General features: G+C 44.8%; 1 protein-coding gene across 1 annotated transcript in view; it reads right to left on the reverse strand.

Annotated features, from left to right (window-relative positions):
* The window catches only part of ATG2A (autophagy related 2A), a 2,189,461-nt gene that overhangs the window by 890,689 nt on the left and 1,277,784 nt on the right, over positions 1–20,988 (reverse strand). The window lies entirely within an intron of this gene.

A 20,988-nucleotide genomic window follows, 5' to 3' on the forward strand; every position in this document is an offset into this window, starting at 1 on the left:
TTGTCTCCCAACAAGTGGAGAAGTGGGTTGTGGGATGAGGCAACACTGAGAAAGGGAGCGTAGGGGGCTGGAGGAGTGGGTTGGGGACATAGGCGATATGGAGGGAGGGGAGCAAGAGGAGGACACTGGTAGGGGTCAGATGAGAAGGGATGGGGAGCACGTGAAAAAAAAAAAAACTGTAAAAAATCACTACTAGACAGTAAGCACTAATGATAACTATGGCCCCAAATCATTGTCAAAGCAATACTGTAGCTCTCACAAGCAAGACCCATTAGCTTCGTGAAAGGTTGTTTCCAACCACAGTTTTCTAATGGTATCTAATTTAAAGATTTAAAAAGCTCATTTGCTAGTCTTGTTGCACAACATGAATAGAAGAGTTAGTTTCTGTCCACAAATCTTACTGCAGAGTTTTATCAGGTCGTCTATTTATTTATTCAGCCAGAACCTAAAAACATTGCTGGGGGCGCAGCCACTTCTCAGCTGAAAACATTTTGAAGTGCTTAGCTTTTGGCTCTGTAAAAAGAGCTTATGTTTTGTTCCCTTGCATGTGGAGCGATCCATCCTGTGAAGAATAGGTGTGTTTTGGTCATTGGTCAGCTCCTGTACAAACTGCTGGACCTAGACATGATCAGTAGAAACACTAACATGAGGCTTCCAGTGTGCATTTGAAATTAAAAGCCCTTTGTTAATTATGCCATAGCTTGGTTTGAGGGCACTAAGGGTCGGTATTTTTTTTATTTATTTTTTTTATGCTGGATATTAAAAGAGTAGATGATGTAAGCTGCGCAATACTTGCTTACAACTTTGAAAAGAAAGTTTGCCAGTTGTATTTTACCTGCCAACCTTTATTGGCATTCATTTAGGCTCTATGTAGATATAATGATATGCAATGTGTTCTGTTGTGCGCTAAGCTGGCGTTACAACTTTGTTTTGGATTACACCTGTGGCTTGGATGCTTTGAATTTGCAGAACACTGACATACATGTAGCAGCTTCCTGCCGTTAACGTCCTGGTGTACAGCCTGATGGAACAGATACCATTAAGGTAAGTTTGTGTTCTATAACCCACCCTGTAGGAGGCTGGCCCTCTTTGTAGTGTGCAAAGTTAGTCATACTGTGCAGGGGTCCAGGCAACCACACATTATTTTACAGGGGTTAAAACGAGATCACCTAATGCCCAAATTTTAAGATAGCCTGATGGAACAGTTCGGCCAATCTTGAAGAAGTGCAAAGCATGTGTTGTACTCACAGCATCAATCTTGCAACTCACACACTCAAAGGAATAACTCAAGACCAGTTTATTAAAAAATACTTCAGATGTTTATGTAATTTTTAAGACCAAGATCATCGAAATTTGTTACGTACTTTTTGAGATATGAATTGTTGAATTTTAATAAAAATAGTCTTTTTGCGCATAATTACGCACCATAGGAATCAATGGAGGATAACCTTTAAAAATACATATAAAAATCACACAGTACATTTATTTACCAAGTTATTCTTTTGCAGGTTGGTTGAAGTTTTCGGTGGGCACACTGTGCCAGCTGGAGAAGTTCAGGCGGCTCCCGAATCTGGTGGAAGCAACGGGAGATTCTCTTGAGCTGGTGCAGGGCCACTGCGATGGACCACTGCACAGGTCAGTTTAAAGGTGATCCCTGGGAGACCCCTTTGAGTGTTGAGGTCGCAAGGGGTGGAGGACCCTTAGGACACAGTCGGTTCTTTGGTGCAGGGCACAGGGCAGCCAGTTGTGGAGCAAATCAGTGAGCCAGGAGCTGTGCGCAAGGATGCCCTCAGGTGCAGGAGGCAAGTTGGTTCAAGGGTCGGTTGCAGGACAATGGGGGCACTCTGGCGGAAGGTCTGGGTTGCTTCTGAAGTCCCTCGACTGGGGCTTCCTCCTGGTCCTTCTACAGCCCCGGGTGGGCTGTTTTTCTTGGTGTCTGACGTGGGCTGACCAATACCCAGGGGAATTTGCACAGTTTGGCCGCTAGAGGGTGCAGTCCCACCAAACTTGGAACACTGGCAGGGTTTGTTCTCGTGGTCGTCTGGGTGCACTTTGGTCCAGCTGCGGCATCCATTTCTTGTATTAGCAGTTGGTTAGTGAAGTAACCCTCACTGGCTTGTTGATTTCTTGTGGGTTTTGAGTGGTACCCCCACTCTGGAGGGAGTTCTTTGGCGAATTGAGAATCCTGGAGGTCCTCTGAGGTTTTTGCAGAGTTGTCCAGCAGTTCCTCGGCAGCAATTGACGGGTCCTGGGTGCAGCAGGCAGGATTTTTTCACCTTTTCTTTGGTGCAGCAGGTCCACAGTTCTCGTGCTTCGAATATTCTTGGTGGTGGTCTTCGGTCTGACAAATCTGATTTCTTGGTCTAGGGATGGGGAATTTGGTAGTGACCAATGGGTCATCTACCTGAGGAAGGCTACACCCACTACGGGACCACTTCCTGTGGGCAGGGGGTCACTTGCCTGCATATGATTGGCTATTTTACTTCCATCCAAGATGGAGGAAAATGAAATGGAAGGTCCACCTCACATGCAACACCTTAGGGGTGGTACATTCCAGGTAGGGCCACTCCTCCTATCCTTTGTTTGAATTTCCAGCTGTTGCGCATGCCAAAAGTGGGGATCCACAATGGGGGCGGCCACTTGCTGCTAGCAGCAGGCCTGGGGTCGAGTTTCGAAGGCGGTTGCCCTTTAATGCGCGCGGCTAGGGCAGTGCACATTCCTGAGGGACGGGGTGTTAGAACCTCCACCCAGGAAGGGCTTTGTTCTGCAACCCAGAGAGAAGGATCTCTCACACCAAGGTTGTAAATTGGTTGTAAGGCGGTGGCAGGGTGGATAAAACCAGTAAGCAACCATGCCAGGGTAGTTAGCTTTTGCAGGGGACACCTCTGAGATGACCCCTGGGTACATTTAGTAACACATGTAATACTGGTATCAGTTTGGATTCATCATTCTGAGTTGTTTGATACCAAACAACCCAGGGTTTAGAGTGGCCATCATGTAACTGTGAAACACGTATTAACCAGTGTCCGGCACATGTATTAAAATGGCTGCTCTATTCACTCACTATGTCTCAGGTTTGGCAAGGACACAGTGGGGATACATTGCTCATTCAGCTGTGTCCTCACGTACAGTATAGTGCACCCTGCCTTAGGGCTGGAAGGCCTTCCAAAGGGGTGTCTTACTCATAGTGTATGTAGTGTATGGTGGTCAGGGCACAAAGGCAGTGTGCCATGTCGAGTTTGTGTTTTAGGTTTGTTCCAGAGTACTCAGCCTACAATGGTAGGACTGGGTGCAGCTGGAAGCATGGCCCTAAAGGGTGGCACAATCAGTGCTGCTGCCCTCATGGGCCTAGCCTTAGTATCACATATCCTAGGTACCTTTTACTAGGGACTTATAGTGTCAGTTAAAGGGGTCTCCAATTTGCCAATGCAGTTTAGGGAAAGAGCTCTGGCTCTGGGAATGTGGTTAGCAGGGGACCTGGGAACTAACAATGTTTAGGCTACATCATACACTAGGCAAAACGTGGGGGCTAACCATGTCAAAAAGAGGTCTTTTCTCACACTACCCTCACCCCCTAAATGAAAGAGGATGAGACTACCCTTTCCCTAGGGAGTCTTCATTACTTCATCTAAATGGAGGAACCTGGAAAGGCCATCTGCGTTGGCATGGGCAGTCCCAGGTATGTGTTCCACTTCAAAGTCAATTCCCTGCAGGGAAAAAGACCACCTAAGCAGTTTGGGGTTTTCACCCTTTATCTGCTGTAGCTATCTGAGAGGCCTTTGGTCAGTCTGAACTATGAAGTGAGATCCAAACAGGTATGGTCACATCTTCTGCAGGGCCCAAACCACAGCAAAGGCTTCCTGCTCTATGGCAGTCCAATTCTGTTCCCTAGGAAGTAGTTTCTTGCTTATGAAAGCAATCGGCTGGTCATGTCCATCATGTTTCTGGGAGAGGACCACTCCTATTCCCATCTCAGAAGCATCTTTGTGAACTATGAATTGCCTGGAGTAGTCTGACGCTTGTAGAACTGGAGCAGAGAACATAGCATTCTTCAGAGTGTCAAAGGCCCTTAGACAACTCACTGTCCAGTTAACCTTAAAGGCATTTTCCTAGAGATTAGGTATGTGAGGGGGGCAACTATGGTGCCATAATCCTTCATAAATCTCCTTTAGTATCCAGTCAAGCCAGGGAATACACTTGGCCTCCACCAACCAGGTGGCACAAGTAAACAACTTTTCCCTGCCCTAGCTGGCGCTTACTGGCCTTAAAAGGGAGGCCTGCCTTCTGCAGAGCATCAAGAACCTTCCCTAGGTGGATCAAGTGATCCTGCCAGGTAGAACTATAGACCGCTAAGTCATCTAGATAAGCTGCACTAAAAGTTTCCAGTCCAGCAAGGACTTGGTTCACCAACCTCTGGAAGATGGCAGGAGCATTCTTTAATTCAAAGGGCATAACAATGAACTGCCCACTAGGAATAGAAAATGCTGACATCTCTTTTGCTCCTGGGGTCAGGCCAATTCGCCAGTACTCAGATGTTAAATCAAAGGTACTCAGATATTTGGCTGCCCCTAGCCTATGAGCTCATCAGCTCTTGGAACTGGGTGAGGATCAGTTTTTGTGACAGAATTAAGGCCCCTGTTGTCCACACAAAACCTCACTTCCTTTTTGTCTCACTAGAGTGAGTATTGGGTACTAAAAGTACTGGGCTAGTCCAAGTGGTCTTTGAGGGTTCAATGACACCCTAATCAAGCATCTTTTAAACTTTTGCCTGGATGATCTCTCTGACGAGGTCTGGCTGTCTGTAAATCTTGTTCTTGACAGGCAAGCTGTCACCAGTGTCCACATCATGGGTACACCAGTTTGTCTTTTCAGGGCTCAGAGAGAATAACTCAGCATACTGGTGGAGGAACTGCAATCAGTTTGCTGTTGTTCTGTGATGGTGTCTGATAAGACCACTCCACATGGAGACCACTCCATCCACAGAACCATCTTATGGGTTGCTGGTGAGGAAGATCAGGGAGAGGTTCGCTCTCATCCTCCTGTTCCTCATCTGTAACCATGAGCATGGTCACATCAGCTATCATAGAAGGGTTTTAGGCAGTTGACATGTATAATTCATTTTGGGTTTTTGAAACTGCCTAGGTCAACTAAATAAGTGACCTCCCCTTTTCTTTCAAGTATGGGATAGGGCCCAGACCATTTGTCATGGAGGGCCCTTGGAGCAACAGGCTCCAAAACCCAAACTTTCTACCTTGGCTAGAACTCCACCATAGCAGCTTTTTGGTCATACCAGAGGTTTTGCAGCTCCTGGCTGGCCTGAAGATTTTTGCTGGCTTTCTCCATGTACTCAGCCATTCTTGAACGTAGGTCAAGCACATGGTCCTCAATATCTTGCTTGGGCTCTTTGAGAGGCTACTCCCAGCCTTCCCTAACAAGACTTAGTGGTTCCCTAACAGGGTGTCCAAACAAACGTTCAAATGGAGAGAAACCTACTCCCGTTCGTGGTACTTTCCTATAGACAGACAGCAGGCAAGGAAGCAGGACATCCAATCTCCTTTTGAGCTAGCCCTCCAATCATGCCTTTTAGGTTCTGGTTGAATCTTTCAACCAATCCATTTGTTTGAGGATAGTATGGGGTGGTGAACTTATAGGTCACTACATTCCTTCCCAATGTGTTCTAGGTATGCAGACATGCAGCTTGAACCCCTGACTGATACTGCCTCCTTAGGGAACCCTACCCTGGTGAAACTATCCAGGAGGGCTTTGGCAACGACAGGTGCAGTAATGGTTCTAAAGGGTATAGCCTCAGACCATATCTAATGGCATGGTCCACTACAAATAGTATGTATCTGGGACTTGAAGCTGTTTGAGGGTCAAAGAGGCCAACTATGTCCACCCCTATCGTTTCAAAGGGTACCTGAACCACAGGTAGTGGCATTAGGGGGACCTTTAATTATCCACCTGATGTACCACTGGCTTGGCAGGTAGTGCAGGACTGACAAGAGCCCTTCACCTTTTAGAACATCCCTAGCCAATAAAGTGGATAACAAACCTATTCCAAGTTTTATTTTGGCCCAGATGCCCAGCTAGGCGAATGCCATGGGTTAGAGTGAGGAGAAATTCTCTGAACTGCTGGAGCACTACCACCACCCTCTTGGTTGCACCAGGTTTGAGGTATCTGGCCTCAGTATACAGGAGCCCCTCCTTCCAATAAACCCTATGGGTACCACTGATATTTCCTAGCTCTTCCTGTGCAGCTTGCTGCCTCAGGCCTTCAAGAGTGGGACAGGTCCTCTACCCCTGGCACAGATCTTCCCTGGAGGGTCCCCCTGGGTCTAACAACTCTGAGTGGTAAGGCCCAATCTCTGCAGGCTCAGTTCCCTCCAAGAAGGGTGAATCCTCTTCCTGAGAAGAAGGGTCCTGATCTGGAATCTGTTTTGAAGCTGGCTTCCCAGTCTTCTTGCCTTTTCTCTTGGGAGGCTGATCCACTAGTTCAGGATCCAGCTCTCTTTTTTCCTTCTAAAGTTTGCTTTGTGCCCTGGTCTTGACACATGCCATTCAGCCCAGGGGGAATGCTCCAGGTCATTTCCAAGCAGGCAATCTACTGGGATGGATGAGGACACAACCACTTATTTTTGTCTTCCTACTCTCCCCTAATTAAAGGTTACCATAGGAATGGGACGGAACTTTGTCTCATTTTCAGCATTGGTGACAGGATAAGACTTCCCTATTAGGAACTGATTTGAGTGGACCAACTGCTGAGTTACCATGGTAACACTAGCTCCTGTGTCCCTCAATGCCTCTACTTTCTGCCCATTAACCAAAGGGTGCTGTCCATATTTTGTTTTTTTACAGCCAGAGGCTCCAGTTTGGTGCCCTTTAGTTTTGCAGTCATGGCACCAAGCCTTGATGGGATCAAAGTGTTTTCCCTTGTACCCACCTCAAGACTGTCTGTGAGACCCACCCTCCTGTGCAGATTTTTGGGGCCTTGAGAAAACGCTTTGTTAATTTTGTTTTGGCTCCCATCTTTCTCTTTGGGGGGCTGTTTGGCCTCTTTCTTTTGGTCTCCCCCACCAGTAGTAGTTTTGGTTAGCCTTATCTTGACCCAATAGCCTGCCTTCCTCCCCAATTACTGAGTGGAAGGTGGACCCAGGTCTACCAGGTGTTGATGTAGCCTATCAATGAAACAATTATTTAGCAGATGCTCTTTCAAGAATACGTTATATAGCCCATTGTAATTGTGTTCCTTGTTCCCGGCTAACCAACCACCCAGCATTTTTACCAAATAGTCCACAAAGTCTACTCAAGCTTCGCTTTGGGTTTATTGAGCCTCCCTGAACATTATACAGTACTCTTCAGTTGTAAATCCAAAGCCCTCAATCAGGGTACCCTTCATGAGGTCACAGGATTTAGAATTTACCTCTTTCAGTGTCAGGAGCATATCCCTGCACTTTCCTGAAAATAACTCCCACAGCAGTGTGCCCCAATGTTTTTTTCTCAATTCCCACCCAATACAGGCTCTTTCAAAAGCAGAAAACCACTTGAATATATCATCCCCTTCAGCGAAGGGAGGGACATTTCCTTTTGGGAGTTGAATGCTGAATGATTTCTCACTGAACACTTGTATGCAGCCACAGGAGATTGGTCCTATGCCCAACTCTTTTCTCTGCTTTTCTATTTCTAAAAGCTGGCTCTCTAAGGCCAGTCTCTTGGTCAGCCTGGAAGTGTCCAGGTCTGCTTCTGAGGGTGTACTAGTGCTTCTGGCAGAGGAGCTACCCTCAGCTCCATTATCCACAGGGTCTTTTTAACCACCACAGGGGCATAATTATCTTCCTTTTCTGGGAGAATATATTTTTCGTGCTGGGCCACCAGAAACCAAAGTTTCTCTGCACTGGGGCTTTTTCTGGTACTCATTTGTTACAGTCTGCAGAGTCTCCTTAATTAGTCATAGCTATATGACTCATAAGCTTCCAGGTCGTTCTCATGGTTCTTGGTCTCTGCATCTATTATTTTTATTTTACTAAAGTTGGAACCTTTTTAACAATTTGGAATCCCCTTTTTGGATAGGCCAACGACTTTAAAAACGTTTTTGCTAAAGTTGTAGGGACTTAACCAGGGGTCTAAGAATTATTTTTAAAAGATGCAAAAAATGTTTAGACAATTGAAAATCAAAAACAATTAAGCTAAAGGCAATTTGGAGACTTATCCGTGTGCTCACAAAATTCACAGAGTGGTAGTAGCAAATGCGAAGTCTTTATCCCACATTTAACCTACCAAATGTAGGAGGCTGGCCCTCTATGTAGTGTGCAAAACTAGGCACAGTGTGCAGGGGGATTCAGGCCACCTTCTATTGTGCATAATTACGCACCATAGGAGTCAATGGAGCATAACCTTTAAAATACATATAAAATCACACAGGAGGTTTACCAAGTTCTTCTTTTGGAGGTTGGTCAAGGTCGTCGGTGGGCAGACTGTGCCAGCTGGAGACGTTCGGGCAGCTCCCAGTTCTGGCGGGAGCAGCAGGAGAAAATCTCTGGAGCTAGTGTAGTGTCACTGCGAGGGACCACTTGGAAAAGCACTGTACAGGTAAATTTAAAGGTGAATTCTGGGGGTCCTCCCTTGGAGTGTCGAGATCACTAGAGGTAGGGGACCCTTAGGGCACAGTCGGTTCTTCGGTGCAGGGCACAGGGCGGAAGGATGCAGAACAAATCATTGAGCCAGGAGCTGTGCACAAGGATGCCCTCAGGAGCAGAAAGTAAGCTGGTTCAAGGGTCGGTTGCAGGACAACGAGAGCACTCTGGTCGGAGATCCTGGTTGCTTCTGGGGCTTCCTCAAGGTCCTTCTGCTGCCCCAGGTGGGCTGTTTTTCTTGGTGTCCAATGTGGGCTGACCAATATCCAGGGTACTGGCATGGTTTGGCGGCTGGAGGGCGCAGTGCCACCAAGCTTGGCCCACTGGCTGGGTTTGTACTCGCGGTTGTTGGGATGCACTAAGGGCTCAGCTGCGGCATCCGGTTCTGGAGTTAGCGGCTAGTCAGTGAAGTGACCCTCACTGGCTTGTTGCTTTCTTGTGGGTTTTGAGTGGTACCTCCAACTCTGGAGGGAGTTCTCTGGCGATTTGTGAAGCCCTGAAGTCCTCTGGAGTTTTTGTAGATCTGTCGAGCTGTCCAGCAGTTCCTCCGTGGCGAATGTCGGATCCTGGGTACAGCAGGCAGGATTTGGGGTATTTTTTTTGGTACAGCAGGTCCACAGTTCTCGTGCTTCGGATCTTCTTGGTGATGGTCTTCTGTCGGTCAAATCTGATTTCTTGGTCTAGGGATGCCCATTAAATACTGTATTTAGTTGGTGTTTTTCGGGGAACCTTGTAGTGACCAATGGGTCATCTATCTTAGGGTGGTTACAGCCACTAAGTGATCACTTCTTGCGGGCGGGGTCACTTCCCTGCATCTGATTGGCTATTTTCCTTCCATCCAAGATGGAGGAAAAGGAAATGGAGGAACTACCTCACACGCAACATCTTAGGGGTGGTACATGCCAGGTAGGGCCACTCCTCCTATCCTCCGTTTGAATTTCTGGCTGTTGATTCTGCCAAAAGTGGGGGTTTGCAACGGGGCGGCCATCTGCTGTGAGCAGCAGGCCTGGGGTCGAGTTTCAAAGGCAGTAGCTTTTTGAAGCTCACCGCAAGGGCAGTGCACATTCCTGAGGGAAGGCGTGTTAGCACCTCCACCAGGCAAGGATCTCTCTCCCAAGGTTGTAGATTTGTTGTCTGGCAGTGGCAGGCTGGATAGCACCAGTCAGCAACCATGGCAGGGTAGTTAGGTTTTGCAGGGGGCACCTCTGAGGTGACCCCTGGGTATATTTAGTAATAAATCCAATACTAGTGCTAGTTTGGATTCATCATTCTGAATTGTTTGATACCAAACAGGTTTGGAAAAGATTATTGACTTGGACTCAGAGTGGATAAAAAAACAGGTTACAACTTTGTGCATGGGTCATCATGGTGGATGGAGTGCCTTTTTTTGGATTAATAGTGGCCAATGAGTCAAGGATTTTCCAGGATAACAAAGTACTCAGGAGAGACTGGTCTCTGATCGCATGGAAATGCACCAGGGACTGGCTGGTCCTGATCATAAGAACTGCAAAAAAAACCTTGTTATTCATAATTAAGACCAGCAAGGATGCTTTGAAGACACAAAACAGTATCACACTCCTTCAAGACAAAATTAGACGAGATTGAGTCTTTTAGAGTTTAAGGAATTCCTAAAGAATTCAAAGATCCAGAAATTTCAGGAAGACCTCAGAAAATTCTCGCACAAAAAGGTCTAGCCCTAGCTCAGAGGAGGATTATGAATACAAGCTTAGCAATCAGTTGGTTATGTCCTCCCATATTAGTGGATCTTCTTATTCAAATCCCATTGAGTCTGGCAAATACAGACTAGGAATCTGGTGAAGCTTCAGACGTGTTTTACCCCTCAGAGAATGTTCAGTCCAGGATGAGGTCCATTTCAGGGAGCACAGTGGGATTGGCCCAATATAAATCGGTCCCCTATGGCTCCAGTGTCCTTTATCTGGCAGTACCAGTCACAGACAGAAGACGATGGCGAGGGAAGAAAAAAGAAGAAAAGGTGATATGAGATGAGATGGAGGCACCTGGCACCAGCAAGCATTAATGAAATAACCAAATGCGATACTAAACCTGAATGAGAACACACTTGCAAAAACGGAGATTAGAGTACTCAACAAAGGACTAGGTTTTGAACCTAACCCAAAAGACAACCTATTAAATCTATGTATGAAAGTGGCTGAGTTTTAAAAAAAAGATACAAATACCAGTTTTCGTTTCCGGTAAAACTAATACAGACATAGAGAAAAACACCAGCCTGAGATTAAAGTTTACATTTGTCCCACCCACTTACAAAGCGGCGGCTGAGGTAGTAGCCTTTTGAAAAGGCTGTAACCAATGACATTAACAAATTGGATGAAGTACCTCCTACCCTCTTCCACAACAATAAAAAAAGATGAGCCTTAAGTCATTTGCCAACTATCTGAGGATGAAGAGAACACCATCAAACCTGCTGATAAGGGTGGAGTAATGTGATTCTCTCAATACAGATGTACAGGAACAAATGTAAGATGTTTCTCGAGGTCAAGAGGAACTAAAAGAAATTACTGAAAGATCCCACAGCTGAGGTCCTAGAGGAAGTCAAATTCTTGGCAGACACTGTTTTGGAGAACAATTGGCTCACTCAACAAGTAGCTGAAGTTTTATAAACAAAGTGCCCTCCGACCCTGTACTTCTAAATCTTGCCAAAGGTGCATGAGAGCATCCATCCTCCACCAGGCAGGCCCACTGTCTTGGGCACTGGCTCAGTCCTTAAACCCTTAGCCAAGTTCTGCGATTGGTTCCTAAGACCAGTGGCTGAAAAGACGCCAACATACCTCAAGGACACAAAAGAAATGGTAATGATTTTGGCTTGCCTGAGTTTTGATTCAGACAAAAAACTGCTAGTAAGCGTGAAGTGGAAGCTCTGTAAACACGCATTCCACAAGAGTAGACATTAAAGTAATCAAAACACTTCTAGGAGCACTGTCCTGGGAAGACATATCTCCAGGAGATTTTGAGCTTGATTGCTCACATCTGACCCTGACTAGAAACCTTTTTGAGTTCTATGGGGTAGTTCTTTTTGAAGATTCATGGGACTTCTGTGGGTGCACATTTGCTCAGAGCCTGGCATGTTTCTATGTACACGAGTTTGAGTCAACTATCATGTTCAACACCAGTAATCTCTTTTTTTACAAGATTAAGTGCTGGATCAGGTATTTTGACAACATTTTGTCATTTGGCAGGACAGCAAGGCAGAAGCCCCTTAGTCTGCAGAATGGCTTAATTGCATGAACAAGTTCCTAAGGTCACTTTCACTATGAACAAAAAGGAATTTAATTTTCTGGACTTGCACATTTTCATTGCCAAAGGGTCTGAAGATTGAGGTCAATAAAAAATAAATCAACAAAAAGAATAACATTGGCCTGTTCTTATGCTTAAGACTTTTTTGTACCATCATGAGCAAGTACAGGACACACAGAATAAGATTGACTGAGGACCCTAGGGAAAGAGGCTGCCTGGGGAAGATCCTAAGGGTTGCAGAAAAAAGAGCATAAAATAACAACCAAGACCAGCTCCTTCAAAAAACAACAAAAGACCCTTGTGTAAAACTAATCTGCATCACTACATACAGCCCTTTCTGCAACAATGTGAGGCAGCTGATAAAAAAAAGCAAAGGTGCATCCTTAATTCAGGACCTTGGATCTACAACAACCTATGTTCCCCTTTCATACGAAGGATAAGCCTAAAAGATATGGTCATAGCGGGACGCGCTTTTCCCAGCACCAGGTTTACCGTGGGACAGAGGAGGAGGCGGCAGGAACTCCTAGAGGGCAGGAGCCCTTTAAACACTTCATAGCGCTCCCGCCCTGCTGGATGCGCTTTTCCCAGCACCAGGTTTACCGTGGGTCAGAGGAGGAGGCGGTGGCAGGAACTCCTAGAGGGCAGGAGCCCTTTAAACACTTCATAGCGCTCCCGCCCTGCGGGACGCGCTTTTCCCAGCACCAGGTTTTCCGTGTGTCAGAGGAGGAGGCGGCAGGAACTCCTAGAGGGCAGGAGCCCTTTAAACACTTCATAGCGCTCCCGCCCTGCGGGACGCGCTTTTCCCAGCACCAGGTTTACCATGGGACAGAGGAAGAGGCGGCAGGAACTCATAGAGGGCAGGAGCCCTTTAAACACTTCATAGCGCTCCCGCCCTGCGGGACACGCTTTTCCCAGCACCAGGTTTACCATGGGACAGAGGAGGCGGCGGCAGGAACTCCTAGAGAGAAGGAGCCCTTTAAACACTTCATAGCGCTCCCGCCCAGCGGGACGCGCGCGGGCGGCTCCCGGGCCAAGGGCAGGCCTGTCCTTCGCCCGTCATCGACCGGAAGAGGCTTGGCTGGGGCCCCCCCCTCTAACGTCTGCCCCTCCCGCTTGCCGTAAACTTCATCCGGGAGCTGTGTCAGGTACTGTGAGAGTCCATTATCCATAATGGGGAAAAGAAAGATTAATGTACAAAGGGGGGAAGGCGGGCCCACCTCCCTTCAGTCCTCCATTACTAGTTACTTATCTTCTGTGATGGGGGCCATCGAATCTGAACTTGAACATGTAGAAGAAATGATTGGGGCTGTCCAAAGTACTGTACAACACCCCCCTTTGGAACCTATCATCCACATATCCACCCTTCCAAGAACCGGTCCTTCATTACCGATCCTGCCTTTGAATACCAGTCAGTTGGGTGATGATATACTTCCTACCACTGATCGAATTAATTCTTCTCCCCTATTAGTTATTCCTCCTCTCGAAAGCTCTTGTTCTCAGGCCGATTCTCCTCCCTTGAAGAAGAGGAGAGCCGGGAAAAAGCCCAAAAATACAAAAAAGGCCTTGGGCTCCAAAAAGAGACTATCTACCCTCCCGGCTCAAAGTGACAAAGTCCCAATCTCCTTGGTTTCCTCCCCTGAATGTCCTCTGAGCAAGGATGCTCCTGAAGACCTTTCTAGTATTATTGACTTGACACTCAAATCTTTTTGCGCAACTTTAGAGGCGAAACTTATCACTTTGATCACTAGGAAGCTCGATTGCTTTTGTAATGATGTGACCAGTTCTCTATCTAATTTTCTTAAACCAGGACCATTAAGTATGGGAATACACCATAGCCCAGAACCAGCCTATCAACCCATTCCTTCTTCTACCTTGCTACTCCAAGGAGCAAGTAATCCTTCGCTTGATCCACAAGCTGTCTCTGGCCAAAAATTTGAGTTGACAACCCTGCATTAGGGCTGACAAGGGAAGTTTACTCCTCCAGGTTGCAGACAATGGTCCAAATAAACTTTCTAACCACGCAGACTCTACATTTACCACCTGACTGCAATCCGTATGTTTTGGTTCTCTCAAATGTTCCCCCTTTGGAGTGTTCTAAACAAGAAGATACCCACTCCCTAATTAGAAAAGCTGGTCACTGGTTGAACTCCAATTTTAAAACTATTTTTTTTCACAATGATAAGATTCTTATGGCCCGCAGAGTGAGAAGGGTAAGATATTCAAAGGAAATGGAGGAGGGAGATTATGTTGTTTTAAATTTTGTTAATCCTCGTTCAGTAGACTATTTTTTGACTAACTTGGATCATTGTATTGTGTCAAGTAACAGGATTCAAATACATCCCCTGTGTCATTTCTACGACCCTGTGCTCCTACCAAATCGCATTGTTATTAATTCAAGTATTCACAGACCAGACCCAGAAAGGTTTCATTCACAGATAAATGTACCCTCTAGCAATCGGTTTTCAAATCTTAATCACCTTGACGAGAACGATTGACTGACTGCTTTGGTCCATCCCTGTTCTTCTAACATGGAGAGACCGAAAGCTGGGAACATCCATGTTGAATGTACCCAGGACACTGGAAAGCCTGCAATGGATTTGTCAGTTCCTATAAATACTAAAGTTTTAATGTCATGTCCTGTGTCTAGCCCACTAACCCTGCTTAGCTGGAACATAGCAGGGCTGCGATCCAAAATTGACAATTCGGATTGGAAGAGCTTTATTTCCTCTTACGACATAATTTGCCTACAGGAGACCTGGTCTAAAGATACGTTCCTTCTGAACGGTTTTACCTCTCTGTGTCAGCCGGCATTATCCTCCCAAATGGGGAGAGCTCGCAGCGGCCTTTTAGTTCTTGTTTCCTTACATCTCCGCTTTTAAATGTGTCCTTAATCTGGTCTTCCCCTTATTTCATGGTTGTTTTAGTTTCTATTAGCGGACAAAAGGATATCCTAATTTAAAATTTTTATAATAACATTCCTCGGGGCCTTCTTATGGGTCATTTGGAGGAGATAACGGACCTCATAGATTGATCACATGTTTTTCAGAATAGTGATCTAATTATCCTATGGGTGGGCGATTTCAATACTCCTCTATGTAGCAAGGAACATATGGACCCGTGTGCCTTTCCTGTTGAGGGCAGAGAGTCATTAATTCATTTCAATCATACTACTGAAGGAGACGCCTTAAACCTTTTTATTTGTAAGTTTGATTTGGTTCACGTTATAGAGAAATTGGCTCCTGACGCCTGTAATATACCAACCTTTACAGGGAATTTGAAGGGGAGTATTATCGACTTCATACTTATTGGCTCCTCTGATTTTTATTTAATTAAAGATTTTAAGATTACGCCTCATTGTGTGAGCGATCATAATCCCCTTAGTATTATTTTGGACCTAAAAATTAACCAGGCTCCCAAGAATAAAAGCTTGAGAGCTGCTATTGTTTATAACCCAAATTGCGGTCTACGTGTAAAATGGGACAAAATAGATCCCAAAATTTTCAACCAGGAAATTGTAAGAAGTAGGTCTGACTCCATCCACATGTGTTTGTCCCAGCAGTTAGATCCTGATCGTATAGTTCGTGAATTTGAATCTTTAAGCACTGACATTTCACGTGCACTGGTGATGGACAGGCCCCTGAAGGGGCCGGTGGCCCACAGATGGTTTGATTCTGTGTGCTCATCCGCCCATAAAAAACTCAAAGACGCTCTTAAAGCAGTCCCTCTCTCCCGTCAACTAGTCAAATTAGCCAGAGCCGACTATAAGTCCGCCCTTGAAAAATGGAAATCAGAAATTAGGTCTAAGGCCTAGGGCGAACTTTTGGCTGCGTCTGAGATGAAGGATACTTCCAAATTTTGGAAAGTGATAAATCACTCCCTACTTCTCTGATAATAACCCCAAGGCCGATGAGTGTCTTATTGCTGAGGATGTCTGGGTAACTCATTTTAGGAAAGTTTTCTGTTCAGGAATTTACGAGAATCTGCATATAACAGATAATCCTTCTGCACACTCTATTTTAGACTCCAATACTAAGGACCCAAATATTATCTTTGATCTCCATGAGGTCTTAAGCGCTATTAACAGATCAAGGCAGGGAAAGGCTCCTGGCCCTGATGGGGTTCCCGCTGATCTTTTTAAATCAGAAATTGACCTTTGGGGTCCGCTAGTTACAAATGTGCTGAATAGTGTGGCAAATAGTAATGTGCCCATCTCATGGAAATCAGCTATTATTGTCCCCATCTTCAAAAAAGGAAACAGACAAGATCCTTCTTGTTACAGACCAATTTCTCTTATCGATTCGACGGCAAAGATTCTAGGTAGCGTGATCTTGTCCCGTTTAGAAGATTGGGTGACCGAGGCCCAGATTTTATCTCCTATTCTAGACCCAGTGTAGGCACAGTTGAGCAAGTTTTAAGCCTGCAGCTGATACTCAGTAAATATGTGACAGTCAAAAAAGAGTCCATTCATATGGTTTTCATTGATCTAACCAGTGCCTTTGATATGGTCAACAGGTCAAAGTTATGCCAAATATTGGGAGCTTTAGGCTGTGATCCGTCCCTATTGGAGCTTATTAAACGCCTACACACAGACTTAATGGTTTCTGTTCAGGTCGGCTCACATGGGCAGAGAACCTCTCCCATTCCGTCAACAAGGGGTGTAAGACAGGGATGTATCTTAGCCCCCTTTCTTTTTTTGATATACATAAATGGGCTCTATGATTCACTGGTAAAACATGCAAAGGATGTACCGAAGATGGGCCAGAGACTACTTCCAGTTTTATTATATGCTGATGATGCAGTTTTAATTGCTCGTACCGCAAATGGTTTACAGGGACTATTGGACGCTTTTTATAACTTTATGTTGAACCTTGATTTGAAAGTAAATTACCCCAAGACTTTTGTTATGACCTGTGACCCACGCATACACAAAGTCTAAACAATTTATTATGGGAAGACATATTTTAAACAAGGTCAATAATTTTTGTTATCTAGGCATTTATAGGAGTTCTTCTCTGTCCTGGAAGACACACATTAATTTTAAGCTCCAACAGTTGATAAGGAATAATGAAGCGATCTTTCGCTTTTCAAACAAACTAGGCCGCAGACCCCCTGCACAGATGAAAACCCTCTACAACTCTAAGTGCGCTGCAGCAGTCCTTTACGGGGCAGGTGTCTGGGGCTACAATAAAATACCCTCTCTCCAGAGCTCTGAAAATAAATTCCTGCGTATGTTGGTTCCAAAATGCATCGCAAACATCATCTGCCATGAAGAACTTGGCCAGCGCTTCTTGGAGGATAGGGTTTTTATAACTCCCCTACTGCTCTGGATTAGATGATGGTCAAACCCTATGGCAAAACTTGTCCAAGACTGCATTTCCGATTGTCTACAATTAGTAAATTCAAATAGGATTCCCTGGCTTATGTTTCTGCGAAACTCTTTTGAGAACCTAGGGCTTAGGTACATGTTTGACGAGCCCTATTTGCTAACTACAAACTCTAGGTCTGTTTTGAAGTCTACCTATTCCGAACATATATCTGAGCTGAGATTTCATAGTTCCCTGAAATTTAAATCTTTCGATCCCTACTCTCGGATTGTGACTGTTCCATGCCTTGAACCCTATTTGACTTGGTTTTCAAGTTTTAGAATAATTTCTCTTTTAACACTTTTTAGATTTAATCTAATTCACTTTAAGGTAGCCTTCCCCAAACCATGCTTTTGGAAAAATGATTTACCATTTTGTCCCTGTGATTCCAAATCAACTAAGAGTACCTTGCATTTTCTTCTTTTTTGCCCTCTATATGCTGCTCCTAGAGGGGCTTTCATTCTACCCATTTTACGTCCTCTTAGATCCATTCACTATAAGGAAGCTCTACTATATCTTCAGAGATTGCCAGATATTCTAATTTGTCATCATGTATTAGATTTTGTTACAGCTTCTTTAAGTACAAGGAAAAGGTCTACTCTATTTTTTTTTTTTTATATGTATGTACAGTTTATCATTTTAAGCTAATACTTGTATTTTTCTGATTTTGTGATTTTAATCATGTCTAGTATATTTATCTGTTTATGTTTAGGGGTTTCAGATTGGATGCTTATGCAGTGTTTTTAGTAATGGTTTTTATGTTCTATTTGTGTTTTATATTATTTATAGATCGATAAATGTGTTCTGGTTCGCACTTTTATGGCAATTGCTGAATAAAATTATCTGACTGACTGACTGGTCATACACAACCGACCTGAGAACAAGACAATAAAGTTAACACAGAGGCCATTCTGGGACATTCCAACAAGTGTGGGTGATTCTCCATGCAGCAAATGCAACATATGGTGTCACACAAACAAAACATAAGAGATTGATCTAGGCCTATCCACCCCCTGGTTATTAAACATCACAGTATCTGCAATACCAACAATGTAGTTTATGTTATCCTTTGTAAGAGTGCCTTAAATATATATACACATGACGTCAAAAATGGTGCAGGTGTAGATAAATGAACACTGTAGAGCCTTTTGGTGCAAGAAATTGATTACCAAAATGATGAGGTATTTCATGGACTAAGGACACAAATGAATGACTATAATTGGTTTGTACCGATGCCAGAGACTAATGGCATGACAGCGGCCCTTTTAAAATTTGAACAGAGGTGGGTCCACAGAATGAAAATTAACATTCGTGGACTGAATGGTGAAATACCGTGGACAAAAATCATGTGACTCATTCCATCAGATTGGAGTTTCAGTTTAACGTTACCTATTTACATAATCTATGTGACTGTTGTATGGACACTAGGACTCAGATGATATATTGTGACATATATGGAACAACTGGACCAAATACAAAGATCTGATACAATTGTTCTTTGCACTGGGATATGCCTTCTTTATATGACTTCACAGATGCCAATGGACTGATGCACAAGATAAGAGCCAGTCAGTGCACAATAAAATCTTCTCCACAGCATTACTGAATTATCTAGTTGCACTCATTGGTTAACTCTTGTTTTTGTACTTTTAACCATTCTCCTTGGACACATCCGTACTTATACTACACATATTAGTCATACCTCTGCGCTCTTAAATGGGCTCACAATGGGACTACGCTTTCCAAGAGCTCGTGGGATTTATGTCATCAAGTGTCTGGACAAAGAGCATCAAATGCTCTCTACCACTGCAGAAGCTTGGTTCTCACAAAACCACTGTTCCCTTTATAAACACTGCTCGACAAGGAGATCATGTTGGCTTCAGCTCATGGAGGACTAACTAATTTGAGAAGAGGGACCTGCTTCTTGATGAAGTAAGAAGGGGAGAGCATGAGACAGGAAGCACTGAAGTATTACTCAATATAGGCTACTTGCTAGCTCACAATTAAGGCTATGACTAGTGGCGCCTGGGTTGTTTTGCATGTGATCTTTTGTTTATATATGTGAAGTATGACAGGTACCAATCTGTGTTCTTTACTGTGACCAAGCAGTGGCCTGATCTGAGGTTATGACTATATGTTCGAATAGTCTGTGATTAAGGATCTGACTAGTGTTGTCAAGGTTGTTCTGCAAGCGTTCTTCATTTTACCTATCAGCAATTTTCCTAATGTGTGGTTGCAATGTGTGTTGCTGTCGATGACTATGCAGTCACTTGCTACCACTGTTTTTATGACATGTCTGTATGTTAAGGACATTAACTGTCCCTGTAGCATGGTTACAGGCCATGTACATTGCTCATTACTTTGTTTTCAGCCTGGTTGAATCACTACCAAGAGGGTCATGACAAATAATATCACCTTGCTATGCTTTGTTAATAAAAGAAAAGTAGGGAATAGGTGTGAATGCAGAGTGAGTGATGGGCTTGTAATCTATGACACTCTCTGCCGCTTCTGCAGTTCTTGATGGTGGATAGAATCTCCGGACTTTGAGAGACGGATGAGGCTGTGCCAATTAACAGGTGCCAAAGCAGTAGAATAGATAAGTCATATGTATCTGGAGCAAGTACTTTAGCACCATTACTCTACATACAACAATAAATTTCAGATGTAGACGGCATAACAGGAAGTATCCTCCCTTTTGATTATTGAAACATTGTAGGAAGTTGGCTCTGTATATACTATCTCAAAGTGAGAGATAGCGTGAACAGAGTCCAAGGGCTCCCCTTAGAGGTTGATAGTGGCAAAATTAGATAATTCTAATACGCTATTTTGTGGTAGTGTGGTCGAGCAGTAGGCTTATCCGAGGGTAGTGTTAAGCATTTGTTGTACACACACAGGCAATAAATGAGGAACACACACGCAAAGACTTAACTCCAGGCCAATAGTTTTTATATAGAAAAATATCCTTTCTTAATTTACTTTAGAGCCACAAGATTCAAGATTTGAAGTAAGTACATAAAATGCAAGGAACTCCACACAGGTAAGTAAGGAACTTTGAATTAGAGCAGTAACATACACAGAATAGGTTAAAATGGCAATAAGCTATTTTGAAAGTGGACACAGTGCAAAAATCAACAGTTCCTGGGGGAGGTAAGTATTGGTTAGTTTTTCAGGTAAGTAAGGCACTTACAAGTTCAGTTTCCTGGGCATAGGCAGCCCACCGTTGGGGGTTCAAGGCAACCCCAAAGTCACCGCACCAGCAACACAGGACCGGAAAGGTGCAGAGGTCAAAGGAGGGCCCAAAATACATAGGCGCTTATGGAGAACAGGGGTGCTCTGGTTCCAGTCTGCCAACAGGTAAGTACTTGGGTCTTCGGGGGGCAGACCAGGGGGGTTTTGTAGAGCACTGGGGGGGGGGGGGGGGGGGGGGGGGGGCAAGTAGGCACACAAAACACACCCTCAGCGGCACAGGAGCGGCCGGGTGCAGTGTGCTGAGCAGGCGTCGGGCTTTCAAAAGAAGTCAATGGAGGGACCCAGGGATCACTCTAGCGGTGCAGGCAGGGCACAAGGGGGCTTCTCGGGCCAGCCACCGACTGAGCTAGGCAGAGGGTCACCTGATGGTCACTCCTGCACTGGAGTTTGGTTCCTTTTTAGTCCTGGGGGCTGTGGGTGCAGTGCTTGGTCCAGGCATTGGGTTCTTCGTTCCAGGCAGTCGCGGTCAGGGG

The sequence above is a fragment of the Pleurodeles waltl genome, chromosome 9 (genome assembly GCF_031143425.1).
Source record: "Pleurodeles waltl isolate 20211129_DDA chromosome 9, aPleWal1.hap1.20221129, whole genome shotgun sequence".
In the NCBI taxonomy this organism is placed as follows: domain Eukaryota; kingdom Metazoa; phylum Chordata; class Amphibia; order Caudata; family Salamandridae; genus Pleurodeles; species Pleurodeles waltl.